General features: G+C 44.7%; 1 long non-coding RNA gene across 1 annotated transcript; it reads left to right on the top strand.

Moving 5' to 3' along the window:
- The first annotated feature begins 5,932 nt into the window (after positions 1–5,932).
- Positions 5,933–14,183, top strand: LOC123406334. Its single transcript, XR_006612104.1, has 4 exons — positions 5,933–6,290; positions 6,381–6,475; positions 7,022–7,156; positions 13,676–14,183. It is a non-coding gene; the product is annotated as an uncharacterized LOC123406334 (long non-coding RNA).
- The last annotated feature ends 388 nt before the right edge of the window (positions 14,184–14,571 follow it).

The following is a 14,571-nucleotide window of genomic DNA, read 5'->3' as shown; positions in this document are numbered from 1 at the left end:
ACTCCACAAGTGCGAAGGGTGAGGAAACTAGGCGAGGCTAGAAGGGTCCACTTAGGTAGCTGGAACGTAAGGTCTCTGATAGGTAAGCTTCGGGAGGTGGTTGATACGACGGTAAGGGGAGGTGTTGTTATCCTTTGCGTCCAAGATACCAAATGGAGGGGAAAGAAGGCGAAGGAGGTGGAGGGTACCGGTTTCAAGCTATGGTACACAAGGACAACCGCAAACAGAAATGGAGTATAGGCATATTCACCAACAAGAGCCTCAAGTACGGAGTGGTAGACGTCAAGAGGCGTGGAGACCGGATTATCTTGCTCAAGCTGGTAGTAGGATATTGAATTCTCAATGTTATTAGGGTGTATGCCCCGCAAGTAGGCCATAATGAGAACATCAAGAGGGAGTTCTCGGAAGGCCGTGAGTACATAGTTAGGAGTGTACCCAGTTGCGAGAGGCTCTTCATAGGAGGAGATCTCTATGGCCATGTGGGCACATCTAACACAAGTTTTGAAGGGGGGCTTTGACTATTGCATCAGGAATCAAGAAGGGGAAGATATATTAAGATTTGCGCTAACCTACGACTTGATCGTAGCTAACATCCTATTTAAGAAGAGAGAATCATATCTGGTGACTTTTAGTAATGGTCAATACTCTTGTCATATTGATTTCATCCTCTCGGGAAGAGGAGAGAGTCGTGCGTGCCTAGATAGTAAGGTGATACCTGGAGCGAGTGTTGTCCCGCAGCATAAGCTTGTGGTTGCCGATTTCCGCTTTTGGATTCTTGTCGAGTGGTACAAGCATGCCAAACTCGCTAGAACAAAGTGGTGGAAGCTCAAGGGGGAGATAACTCTCACGTTCAAGGAGAGGTTCATTATGGAGGGCCCTTGGGAGGAAGGAGGGGATGCAGACAACATGTGGATGAAGATGTCGACTTGCATTCGTAAGGTGGCGCTAGAGCAGTTTGGAGTGTCCAGGGGAAGTAGAAGGGAAATTAAAGATACCTGGTAGTGGAACGATGATGGCCATAAGGCAATTAAGGAGAAGAAAGATTGTTTCAGACTCCTATACCTAGAATGGAGTGCGGACAACATAGATAAGTGCAAGATGGCAACGAGCTGCGAGTAAAGAAAGGGTCGGGCATATGAGGACCTTTACCAGCGGCTAGACACGAAGGAAGGCGAAAGGGACATTTATAAGATGGCCAAGATCCGTGAGAGGAACACGAAGGACGTTGACCAAATCAAATGCATCAAGGATGGAGCAGATCACCTCCTTATGAAGAACGAATAGATTAAGCATAGATGGCGGGAGTACTCAAAGTGTTGAATGAGGAGAGTGAGAGACCTACCATTGAATTGAACGACTCCTTTGATGAAAGGCATTTTGTGTGGCAAATCCAAGAGTCACAGGTCAAGGAGGCTTTAAAAAGGATGAAAGGAGGCAAGGCGATGGGCCATGATTGTATCCGCATTGAGGTGTGGAGAGGTATGAGGGATATAGAGATAATATGGCTAACCAAGCTTCTCAACCTCATTTTTGGGCAAACAAGATGCAAGAAGAATGAAGACGGAGTATATTAGTATCAATATTCAAGAACAAGGGGGTGTTAGGAGTTGAACTAATTACCGTGGAATTAAGCTGACGAGCCATACAATGAAGCTATGGGAGAGAGTCTTTGAGCACCACTTAAGAAGAATGACAAGCTTGACCAAAAATCAGTTTGGTTTCATGCCTAGGAGGTCGACCAAGGAATCCATTTTCTTGGTACGATAACTTATGGGGAGATACATGGAGCAAAAGAAGGACCTCCATATGGTGTTCATTGACTTGAAGAAGGCCTATGATAACATATCACGGTATGTCATGTGGTGGGCCTTGGAGAAACATAAAGTCCCAGCAAAGTACATTACCCTCATCAAGGACATGTAAGATAATATTGTGACAAGTGTTCGAACAAGTGATGGCGACAGTGATGACTTCCCGATCAAAATACGACTACATCAGGGGTCAGCCTCGAGCCCTTATCTTTTTGCCTTGGTGATGGATGAGGTGACTAGGGATATACAAGGAGATATACCATGGTGCATGCTCTTTGCGTACTATGTGGTGCTAGTCAATGATAGTCAAACGGGGGTCAACATTAAGTTAGAGCAATGTAGACAAAACTTTGAATGGAAGAGTTTTAGACTTGGTAGACATAAAACCGAGTACATGAGGTGCGGTTTTAGTACTACTAGGCACAAGGAGGAGGAAGTTAGCCTTGATGGACAGGTGATGCCTCAAAAGGATACATTTCGATATTTGGGGTCAATGCTACACAAGGATCGGGATATCGATGAAGATGTAAACCATCGAATTAAAGCCAGATGGATGAAGTGGCACCGTGACTGTCGCATTCTCTATGACAAGAGAGTGCCACAAAATCTAAAAGGCAAGTACTATCGGACGGTGGTTCGGCACGCAATGTTGTATGTCGCTGAGTGTTGGTCGACTAAAAGGCGACATGTGCAACAGTTGGGGTGTAGCGGAGATGCGCATGTTGAGATGGATGTGTGTCCACACAACGAAGGAACAAGTCTAGAATGATTATATATCAGATAGAGTTGGGGTAATGCCGATTGAAGAGAAATTTGCCCAACATCGTCTGAGATGGTTTGGTCATATTCAGTCCAGGCCTCCAGAAGCTCAAGTGCATAGCGGATGGCTGAAGCATGCTCACAATGTCAAAAGAGGTATGGGTAGACTGATCTTGACATGGGAGGAGTCCGTAAACAGAGATTTGAAGGATTGGAGTATCACCAAAGGACTAGCCATGGACAGGGGTGAGTGGAAGCTTGCTATCCATGTCCCAGAATCAATAGTTGGTCACGATATCTTATGGGTTTCACCTCTAGCCTACCCCAACTTGTTTGGGACTAAAGGCTTTGTTGTTTTTGTATGTTCAAGGTGACAATCCAACATCTGATTCAAGCCCATAACTTCCTTTAATACATATCATGTTGCTCTTCTCTAGATTTTGGCACTCTTTAGAAGCTACCACTCGTTTACCGCAGATTCTTCATAAGTGCAGACATATACAAAGTTGTGAAAAATCATGAAAGCAAATACTGCTTCAGGTCCAAATGGCTTCTCTATTAGCTTTATAGAGCTTTTTGCTCCTAGTTGAGAGAAGTTTTTTGGAAAGAGTACATTGCAAAATTTATAATGCATGAATTTCTAAGATAATTGTTAGATGAATAGAGTGGGTAGGTTTGGCTATTCCTTCCTATTGAAAAGGAGAAATTGGATGTCCTGAGTCAAACCTTGTCTCTAGTGTCGTATGTTACTTTTTCCCATATGCACATACACAAGTATTAGTTACTTGCTATTCATTACTTTTCGAAGAGGGACAACAATGACCAAAATGAGTAACAATTTATGGACCGACACGAGTGATAGATGCTTTGAGCTCGTAATAGGCGGTGTATAGATGCTCCCCTCTTTTTGGTGTATGAACTTTTGCTCTTGCATGCTGGAACACAACGAAGTTTGGCGAAAACTTACTTGGACCAAAATATAATGCCAAAAGCGAGATCTTTTGCCATTAATTATGAATACATTACTACAAAAATTCTAAGAAGTACTAGTACCACTCGTTTTCGAGTGATGCATTATCACCCAAGTCCGAACTCCCCCAAAAGGGACATGCTGAAGATCAATGTTGGTGGAAGCACTCCAAATAACGCCTTGCATGACGGTTAGGGTTTATTTATATGAAATGAGATCGGGGAGGTAGTGGCTACAAGTGTGAGCCATATCAACCATATCGAGAATCCCCATCCCAAATTGGGCCATGATTGCAATCATGGTGGAAACACGCTCCCCTCCTAGTGATGCAAGCCATCAATGGCAATGGCATGGAAAATTGTTCAGTTCCATCCTCTTTTAGGAAATAAAAAACACATCCAAGTTAACAAAATTGCTTATACATTGTTCATTATTATAAACATAGAAATATGGCAATGGACTTTCTAATTGCACATGGTGCATACCTAGTGCACTATCCTCATTCATATGCGTGGAGGTAGGGCCCGTTTTTTACTCATTTTGGTCACCAGTGATTCTGTTGAGCATCTGAATTAATGTAGTAGAATGATATTCAAGATCAAAAAAGAAAAGAATTAATACCGTACAAAAAAGTAATTCCTAAGGCAAAATTAGGCGCTTGTTAATTGTAATTTCCTTTGTTAGCTCACACGCAATGATACCCAAATATAAGACAATCGAGCATCATACAAACATGTATCCTAACCTCGATTAGGTATTCAGTACCACTTAATTCTCGAAGGCGTTGTCGAAGAGCTAGTTTCACATCTTACCCACATTTCGATGGATGTGCCTGATGGTATAGAGGTTATCTTTGTGGGCTTGTAGCTATGGTTTCGGGGGGGGGGGGCATAGATGATATTAGATGGTGAGCAATGCTAGGATGCATGCATGGTTGTTGTTAGACCATGATGCGGGCATAGTTGCCAAGTGTTTCCCTCCTATGGGGTTCTACATGTTCTCTTTCAATAACCATGCATTTATCGGTTTTGGCCCAGTTTTACATATATGGTGGGCCGATTCTGTTTTCTAAAATAATGCTTACACGATGCCTCTCTTTGAGACATTCCTAGAAAGAAAGGATGAGCTAAAGATCAATGTTGACGGAAAGCAACTCAAATAATACCTTGCATGGCTACTTGAGGGTCATACAAAACAAGCTAGTGGGCACCTAAGATTTAGTTTCACATCATGATTGGACGGATGTACATGGTGGTAGAGGTTTACTTTGTGGGCTCGTGGGTGCAGTTTTGGGGAGCATAGGTCATATCAGCTAGTGAACGACGCTAGGATGTCTACATGATAGTTGTTCGACCGCCATGCATGCTTGGTTTAACCATGCATTTATTGTTTTGACCTAGTTTTCTGTGTACATGGGTTGATTATATTTTCCAAAATAAACCCTAGTTACATCTTGCCCTTCTTTGAAACATTCCTAAAAAAGGTACTATGTCTGGCTATCTCCAAAGTAGGAAAGTTAATTACTTAGATTCTCGGACTACAAATGCAATCAAGTAAACTACTGTTTTAGTTCGGATTTGTAGGACTAACTACGCAACTGGGGAAATTCGAAAATGGAGCGTAATGAGGATTTGTAACCTTTCAACAATTAAAGCCCAAATCGAGAGGCTTTGAGAGAGATTTATTAGGGGTAGGGAGGGAGAGAGGGGGGTAGGGAGGGAGAGAGGGAGAGGGAGGGAGGGAGAGAGAGGGGGGAGGGAGGGAGAGATTTATTGAGTTACCTCTCCGGCCTAAAAAATCCGAACAAATGGATACTCTCTGTGGTTTGCCATAAGTGGAATCACACTGCTAATGTAGAAACAACAATGATACTATCATGCCTAAAGAAAAGTCATCTCAAAGCTTCTTCTCTTTTTTTGTAGAAGGATAGTAAAATTCACTCCCTTTTTTTTAGGCCCATCTCCAAAACATTACCATTTTCATGTCTAAGCCTACTTTAATGTGTTCCTTCATTGCCAATGCTACCGTTATTTTGATTTGTCGTTCTGTGACCGTTGGTTTGTTGCTAATTAATCATATAAAATGCATGGTGGTATTAGAAATGATAAGTTTATTCCCCAATGTGTGTCCGCTCCTATTTGGTGATATAGACTTGTATGGAGAAAACGAACCGCCTGATTTAAAGTCATTTAAGAGTCATCTTATCAGGATTCAGGGTTCTGCGGTGGCGGAGGGGGGGCATCAAACACAATAAGCGTCGGGCAAGGAGAGCTCGCTGGCCTTGTCCACCTCAGCAACCTCCACTGTGCGGGCGAGTCAAATTTGTACCTTGGCTATTTTTTAAGGCTTCCCTCAGGTAACACCTCCCCCAGATGAAAATATCTATTGATCACAGAAACCTTTCTTCCTCGCACACGTCTCCTCCTTATCTCTTCCTCACTCGCCTCGTCTTCTCTCCCCTGGGTCGCCGACGCCGCAGATCTTGCGTTGTCGCCTCTCCCCGCATGTCGCCTCCTCCATCCCCCTTTCCCTCGCAGCCCCACACCCCACTCATCTCATATCCTACCCATTTTTTACTCAATAACGAATCTAGATCCATGGAGGCAGATGACAGAGTCCGTATGGTCGATGGCATCGGGGAGGAGACAGAGCGATAGGACCGGTTCTATTATGCAGGGTGGAGCGGCGGCTGAAACGGGTGACCGGCGTGAGAGGGTGGGGTGAGGATGAGGTCCTTTCTTTTGGCCAGGGTAAGATCCACACTTCTCTTCTGTTCTTCCACCGCAATTTTGATTCTAATGACCTTATCAATAGTTTTGGATCCATATTTCTTGCAATAGACCCGAGGAGGTAGGCGAAGAATAAGAAGAAGAACCGACACAAGAAGAGTAAGAAGAAGCAGCGGAAGGAGGACACAAGCGCCAACAAGGAGGAGGTAAATGTTGCAGGCCTACGCCCAGCTCGTGATCAAAAACTTGTATTTTAATATTTTATCAAAAGAGGCTTTAATAGCAATGTCATGTAGAATCATTTTATTGGAAGCAGCGTCATTCAACTGCATCAAATGTGAGCTCACTGGAAGTTTTTTTATGCCTGGATCTAGAGGAGCATGTCATTGCTTTTCGTAGGAAATATTGTTGTATTACTACAATAATTGGCTAACTGTGCCTTATTAGGAGTCATTGGTCAATACTATCCAATTTCCCTTTTGGGGGGACAATATAAATGGCAGTATGTTGTTCCTGTGGAGAATGCACATACTTTTTTGCTTCGTGAAAATCAGTGTGATACAATGTTTTCTTTTCATCCATTAGAATTAGTAAAACATGTGTGAGCACATGGAGACATTGCTGAACTAAATAGCGAATTGAAACCTTGCATGTGTAGTACAACTGATTTTATCTTACTCACTCGAGATATGTGTTTGATCTTCCTGGAGCTGTAACTGATGAATATACGCCTTTGATCAACAATTATGTAGTACGATTTCTTCTTGTGGCAAGGAGAGAAACACGCAATCAATAAGGTCATTTTCGGGCACACTCTTTGAAACTTTTGTGCTCATGCGTATGATGCTGGCAACCAGGTTCCTCCACTGCATCCACCCGCTGTGAAGGTAGTGGTATAATCTTTCTCATTTTTGTGTCTTTGTATTGGATTTACTGTTGCACCATTAGTATTGTTGCTCTCTTGTAGATATGCGACCCAATACAATTTTTTACCAACAGTAGTATCGAATTATGTAGTGATGTCACTTGATTATTTTTATGTTGCCATAGGTTGGTTGCCTTAAATTTGTATTGACATCAGTTCTTCCTCTGCACAATTATTAGTTTTGCTGAACACCAAAATATTTGTTTTATGTTTCTTCTTTTTTATGATCCACGTAGCTATTGCAAGAGAAGTACCCTTGAAGTAGAAATTCATTGTTGTTGCCTTCGATTCAAGAACTGCAATGTACATGTAGATTGACAACCAGATAATATATTATAGTGGCGACCTACCATCCTCGCATAGTTGCATCCTCGATGTCATCGCTGTCATCCATCCTCACATTGGGATGTCGTCATCATCGTCACGTGGAGGGGTAGATCGGATGCTCGATTAGAGGATCCCAAGTCCCCCCCCCCCCCAAATTCTCTCTCATCAAAGTTTAGAACATGTTTTTAGGTCTTAGAACATGTATATCATAAGGTCATCCATCTAGGTGTGGATAAATAATAAACACAGAACAATCTTAACCTATTAGAGAATTCAGGAATAGGTAATTTGTGGAACACACATGAGGTCATCCATCTAGGTATGGGTAAATAATCCACATAGAACAATCTTAACCTATTAGAGAATTCTGGAATTGCTAATTTCTAGAACACACATGCTCTTTGTCTTCTTAAACAGAAAAAAAGATACGCATGTTCGCATAATCCATGATATATGGTTCCATGTCCGGCTCGGACTGGAAACAGTCACCGACTAGGTTTAGTATTAGGCTAGTTTGCTAATATATATACCTATGTAACCCCTGTGTATTGAGAACTCACATCAAAGAAATACAAACATAGGACCGACACGGTCCTATTAGCCATCACCTCGAGTTCTAGCGTGCGTATTCCGTTGTGATCGAATTAGCTCGGTGAGTTGATCGCTAGCTTAGTTGATTAAGCTAGCTATAGCAGTGTGTGGTGTCCAGCAACAATCCATCCACCTGTGGGTATGCTAGCTTAGTACTACCACTACGATGTATCTGTTCTTCTTGTAGGGCGTGTGGTTGACGACCGAAAGCACTGGTAGTTGGAATAGCGTCGTACAACGTACGGCGGAGAGTACTTGTTGTACGGGTCTGGGCCAACAATTGATATCTAGAGCTTGGTTTATTGGCGTGATCTTCGGAAAGCAATCGAAGGATCATGTCAAACCCAAGCAAGGAGATCGTTGTGGCAGGAGCTAAAGCACCGATGCCGATGGTTGGGGGGTCGCAATTCCCCCGGCTGGATCGAGAGGACTACGCACTATGGGCGATGAACATGGAGCGAGCAGAGTTATGGGAAGCCGTCGATCCCGGCGGCGCCGAGTACGTGAAGGGCGCGGCAAAGTACCGGACGGATCGTCACGCACTAACGGCGATCTACTCCGCCATGCCGAAGGATGTGCTGCAACACCTCGTCGGAAAGAAAACGGCGAAGGAGGCATGGGAGACAATCAAGATCCTGCACCAGGGTCATGACCGTGTCAAGGAAGCACACCTTCAGTCCCTGATGAGAAGCTACGAGTGTGTGAAGATGAAGGAAAGCGAGACGGTTGATCAGTTTGCCGCTCGTCTCAAGACCCTCGTCAACGGCATACGCGGCTATGGTTCAACCCTAGAAGAAATTGCGATCGTCCGACGATTTGTGTGCGCCGCGCCGGCACGCTACATCCAAATCATCACGCCGATCGAGCAATGTCTTGACCTGAACACTCTCACGGTCGAAGATCTCGTCGGAAGGTTCAAGGCCCACGACGAGAGAATTCATCTCAGCTTCGGCGATTCAAAGGAGAGTGAGCATCTCATGCTTACAATGGCGCAATGGATGGCCCTGTCGAAAGGAAAGCAGGGTGGATCCACAAGCGGCAGTAAAGCAAAGGAGAAGCAAAGCCCAGCGAAAAAGGACCTCGCTGGACAGGAAAAAAAGGCTAGAAAACCAAGGAGAAAATTTGACATAAAAAAGTAAGGTGACACAATTGTGGAATCCTCGGTCACTTCAAGTCTGATTGCAAGAATCCACCGAAGGAAAGAGCTCTCATGGCCAAGGGAGGCGATGATAGCGATATGATGCTCATGGTCGAAGTATGTGATCTTATGGACGAGGATGGTCCAGCTCCGAAGGCACCGGCTACCGAGGTTGTCACGCTCGACGAAGAGAAGGTTTACCTTCATGACAAGAAGAGGGTGAACACGGCGAGGCACGTGTGGTACCTCAACACGGGAGCAAGCAACCACATGACCGGTCACAAGGACCAGTTTCCTGAGCTAAATCTCTCGGTTGGAGGCACGGTTCGATTCGGTGACGGGCGGACCATTGACATCACAGGGCGAGGTACTGTCCTGTTTGAGCTGAAGAATGGCGGTCACAAGGTACTCACAGATGTGTACTATATTCCCAAGCTAAAGAGCAACATCATAAGTCTTGGCCAGCTCGAGGAGCGTGGTTGCAAGATTGTGCTCGAAGATGGCTATCTATGGGGTATGACCGTCAGAGGATGCTGATCATGAAGGTGCAGAGGTCGCCAAACAGACTCTACGTCCTCAACTTGGATCGTGTGGATCCAGTATGTCTCTTGTCAAGCATGGAGGACTCGGCATGGAAGTGGCACGCGTGCTACGGTCATCTAAATTTCCAGGCTCTTCGGCAACTTGGACAAAAGGAGATGGTACGTGGCGTACCGTGCATTGATCATGTTGAGCAAGTGTGCGACGGTTGCCTTGTTGGGAAACAAAGGCGGGCCTCGTTCCCAAGAGAGGGAAACTTTAGAGCAAGTAAAGCTCTTGAGTTGGTCCATGGAGACTTGTGCGGACCCATTACACCGGCTACCCCAGCTGGGAACAAATACTTCTTACTCATCGTCGACGACTTCAACAGATACATGTGGATTGTGTTGTTGAAGACGAAGGACCAAGCTTTGCAAGCCTTCAGGAAAGTAAAGATGGCGGCCGAGGTAGAATCCGAAGCCAAGCTGAAGGCCCTCCGTACCGATCAGGCGGGGGGAGTTCAAGTCTCGTGAATTCACAGAATTTTGCAAAGCACATGGGATCAAGCGGTATCTTACGACGCCATATTCACCGCAGCAAAACGGTGTTGTGGAACGGAGGAATCAAACCATGGTGGCAATGGCACGAAGAATGATGAAGAGCAAAGGGATTCCGGGAAAGTTTTAGGGTGAGGCGGTCAATACGACCGTTTATTTGCTGAACCGGGCTCCAACCAAGAGTGTGGTTGGGATGACGCCGTACGAAGCATGGTACGGACATAATCCCGCGGTTGATCATCTTCGTACTTTCGGGTGTGTGGCGCATGTGAAGACGGTGGTCGGGCATACAAGTAAGTTGGCGGATGGGAGTACTCCAATGATATTAGTTGGCTATGAAGCAGGCTCGAAGGCGTACCGTGCGTGCAACCCCTCTACCAATAAGGTGGTTGTGACGCGTGACGTGGTCTTTGAAGAAGCAAGGTCATGGAATTGGAACTCTACCGAGCCAGTATACCCGATCTCTGAAGAAATCTTTCACGTTGTTTACAACGAATACGAGCATGCCGATAATCAACCGGAGACTACAACGACACCGAGTGATTCTCCGGACAACGGAGCGCAGCCGAACGCGCCAGATAAATCAGGGACAGAGGCGCGCCAAGGCACGCAGCAGGACGCAGCAGACGAGGCATGCGATGGCTCGTGCAGCACACCAAGCAATGCTCGAAGCGCTCGACCAAGTGACTGCGTACCACAGGGGAGCAGCCTCGGAGCTGCGCCTGGAAGTCCATAACTTGGGCGTGGCCAGAATATGGCTCTAACTCAAGCTAGCTGTGAGACAGGAAGGCATGCACGTGGACTTGAAGGTTCATATCTACGTGCAACTAATTCTAGAGAACCTGGATCGCTAGAAAACAGGAGTTTGGCAACTCCACAAGATGAAAATTCTTCGTCTTCGACAGAACAGGAGACAAGGGAACGTCCACCGACACGAGTTCGTCTTCCACCAGTGGTGGATTTATATCCGGAGGAAGCACTTCATACTATTAATCTTGTCGAAGTTATAAGAAGAGGATGACAATGTTTGCTTAGCGTCGAGGAACCGACAAAATTTGAAGAAGCAAATACTGAGGAGTGTTGGCGTAGTGCTATGGATGAAGAGTTGGGATCAATACGAGACAACAAAGTATGGGAGCTCGCTGATCTTCCCAACGGTCACAAATCCATTGGGCTCAAGCGGGTGTACAAAGTCAAGAAGGATGTCGAAGGAAACTTGGTCAAGCATAAAGCTCAGCTCGTAGCTAAAGGATTCGTGCAAGAGCAAGGTGTGGACTTCGAGGAAGTGTTCGCTCCAGTCACAAGGATGGAATCGGTGAGGCTAGTTATAGGTCTTGCGGCTCAAGAATCTTGGAGGCTACATCACATGGATGTAAAATCCACGTTTTTGAACGGGGAGTTGGAAGAAGAAGTATACGTGAAGCAACCACCGGGGTACATCAAAGAAGGAGAAGAACACAAGGTGTTGAAGCTACACAAGGCATTGTACGGGCTACATCAAGCTCCTCAGGGCATGGAACATCAAGCTTGACCGTACATTGATTTCTCTTGGTTTTGAGAAAAGTCTACTCGAACATGCTATGTACAAGCGAGGTAAAGGCAAGGATCGTCTTTTAATGGGCATCTATGTTGTTGATCTCTTGATAACTGGAGCAGACGAAGAGGAGATTGCAAGATTCAAGCTACAAATGAAGGAGCTATTCAAGATGAGTGATCTAGGGCTCTTGACATACTACCTCGGGATCGAGGTACAACAAAAGCCGAATGGGATCACACTATGTCAAGAGGCATATGCAAAGAATATACTTGAAAGTTATAGCATGGAGGATTGCAAACCAACTTATGCTCCAATGGAGCCTCGGCTTAAACTTAGCAAAAGGAGTGAAGCCCCTGCGGTTGATGCAACGGATTATAAAAGTGTGGTTGGAAGCCTAAGGTATCTTGTGAATACACGACCGGACTTGGCCTATTCCGTTGGCATAGTGAGTCGCTTCATGAAAGCACCAACGACTGAACATTGGGCAGCTGTCAAACATATACTCAGGTACATCAAAGGGACAACAAACTTCAGTTGTGTCTATTTGAGAGAGAAAAGGAAAGAGATGGTGGACCTACTTGGCTACAGAGATAGCGACTTGGCAGGAGATGTGGATGACCGTAAAAGTACCTCGGGTCTGGCATATTTCTTGAGCAGGAGCATAGTAACTTGGCTATCACAAAAGCAGAAGGTGGTCGCATTATCGTTCTGCGAAGCAGAGTATATAGCAGCTGCAACCGCAACGGGTCAATGTGTGTGCCTAGAAAGGCTACTCGGTGACCTCATAGATAAAGAACCAGAAAGAGTGGTGCTCAATGTTGACAACAAGTCTGCGATTGCCCTGTGTAAGAATCCAGTGCATCATGACAGGACCAAGCACATCGATATAAGGTATCACTACATACGACAGTGCGTGAAAGAAGGCAAGATTGAAGTCAACTATGTCTGTACCGACGACCAGCTTGCAGATATCCTCACCAAGTCTTTGGGACGACAGAAGTTCACGGAGATGCGAAGAAGGATAGGCGTCCAAGCTGTAAAGTAAGGACATCATGTTTAGGGGGTGATTGTTGGCATAATCCATGATGTATGGTTCCATGTCCGGCTCGGACTGGAAACAGTCACCGACTAGGTTTAGTATTAGGCTAGTTTGCTAATATATATACCTATGTAACCTCTGTGTATTAAGAACTCAGATCAAAGAAATACAAACATAGGACCGACACGGTCCTATTAGCCATCACCTCGAGTTCTAGAGTGCGTATTCCGTTCTGATCGAATTAGCTCGGCGAGTTGATCGCTAGCTTAGTTGATTAAGCTAGCTATAGCAGTGTGGTGTCCAGCAACAATCCATCCACCTGTGGGTATGCTAGCTTAGTACTACCACTACGGTGTATCTGTTCTTCTTGTAGGGCGTGTGGTTGACCACCAAAAGCACTGGTCGTTGGAATAGCATCGTACAAAGTACGGCGGAGAGTACTTGTTGTACGGGTCTGGGCCAACAACGCAATCAGCAAACAGGAACATGTCAAACTAAAGAAAGACGAGCGTAAATTATTTTTACGTTTTGCTATTTTATATGCATTCAATTAGTTACTACTTGTATAAGAGCTATGCCTAAAACTGAAGTGGATTAGTGAAACTGGTCATTTAAAGAGCATAATGGATTTGAATATGCAAAACTCCACCAATACTTTACTTTTATTCTAATTTTTGTGTACATGGTCTTGCTGCTCGAAAACTAATTCTACTATCATCAACAAGTTATGAGTGTTATGTGCATAAGAAGTTAAATTTGTCTTGTCTATACAGATATCACATTTGGTTCCAAATTAGTGCTATGATGTATGCTTTAAGAAGTGAAGATCAATACAGTGGCTGAGGGTTGTGTGTGTTGGCTGTGGGGGTTGTAGCTGAGGTGGCAGCGACCATTGCTAGCTAGAGGTATTGACATGCGTTAGCGTGCAACTGGAGCACAGAAGGGCATGGTCGGAGGCAAGAAATAAAGGACTCTCTAAAGTGTAGTATGAATCTCTCCCTGCAATATTAGCTTAATGCACTTGGTTTTCTAGGTTGCAGAGCATACTATTTCTGTTACATGTTTTACTTCACTATTTTTTTAAAAAAATTGGAGAGATGATTCCAGTACTCTCTACCAATGTGATGTTAGAATCAAGATGCATGTGTCACTCGTTCCATCAAGTTTATAATGAATTTTCTATTTTGTTGCTGATGATCTGAAATCCCCGGTTTATCCTTGCTCAATGTTGCTTAATATACATTTGTTATTTTGAGTCTGATGCAATAACAATACATGGTGTAAACAGGAAACTGAAAGGTGCGCCTCCCACCTGGCACAACCCAGCTTCCTCTTAGGAGGCGCCACAGGGTGCTGACTGTCGGAATTAAGGAGCAAGAGGAGATTTTCGCTTTAATCAGATCTAGATTTTTGTGAACCTGAAAAAAAAGAGGTAAAGATCCATACTTTTGGAAAAGCTCTGCATTGGGATGAGATGACAGATGACTTAGAGATGGGCCTGACAAAATAAAGGGAAGAGAGTTTATTTTGACAAATGGTCATCTGTTCTCGTTTTTATTCTGCAAATGCTGTTGAGAAACCATCCAAGACTGGTGGGTGTCTTTACAAAATTAATGGCCACTATTTCTGATCGACGGAGGCGGGGACAGGCGGCGCATCCCCATGCCCT

The sequence above is a fragment of the Hordeum vulgare genome, chromosome 6H, assembly GCF_904849725.1.
Source record: "Hordeum vulgare subsp. vulgare chromosome 6H, MorexV3_pseudomolecules_assembly, whole genome shotgun sequence".
NCBI classification, from domain to species: domain Eukaryota; kingdom Viridiplantae; phylum Streptophyta; class Magnoliopsida; order Poales; family Poaceae; genus Hordeum; species Hordeum vulgare.
The sequence above is the reverse complement of the archived record's forward strand: the minus strand, read 5'-3'. Positions and strand labels throughout refer to the sequence as shown.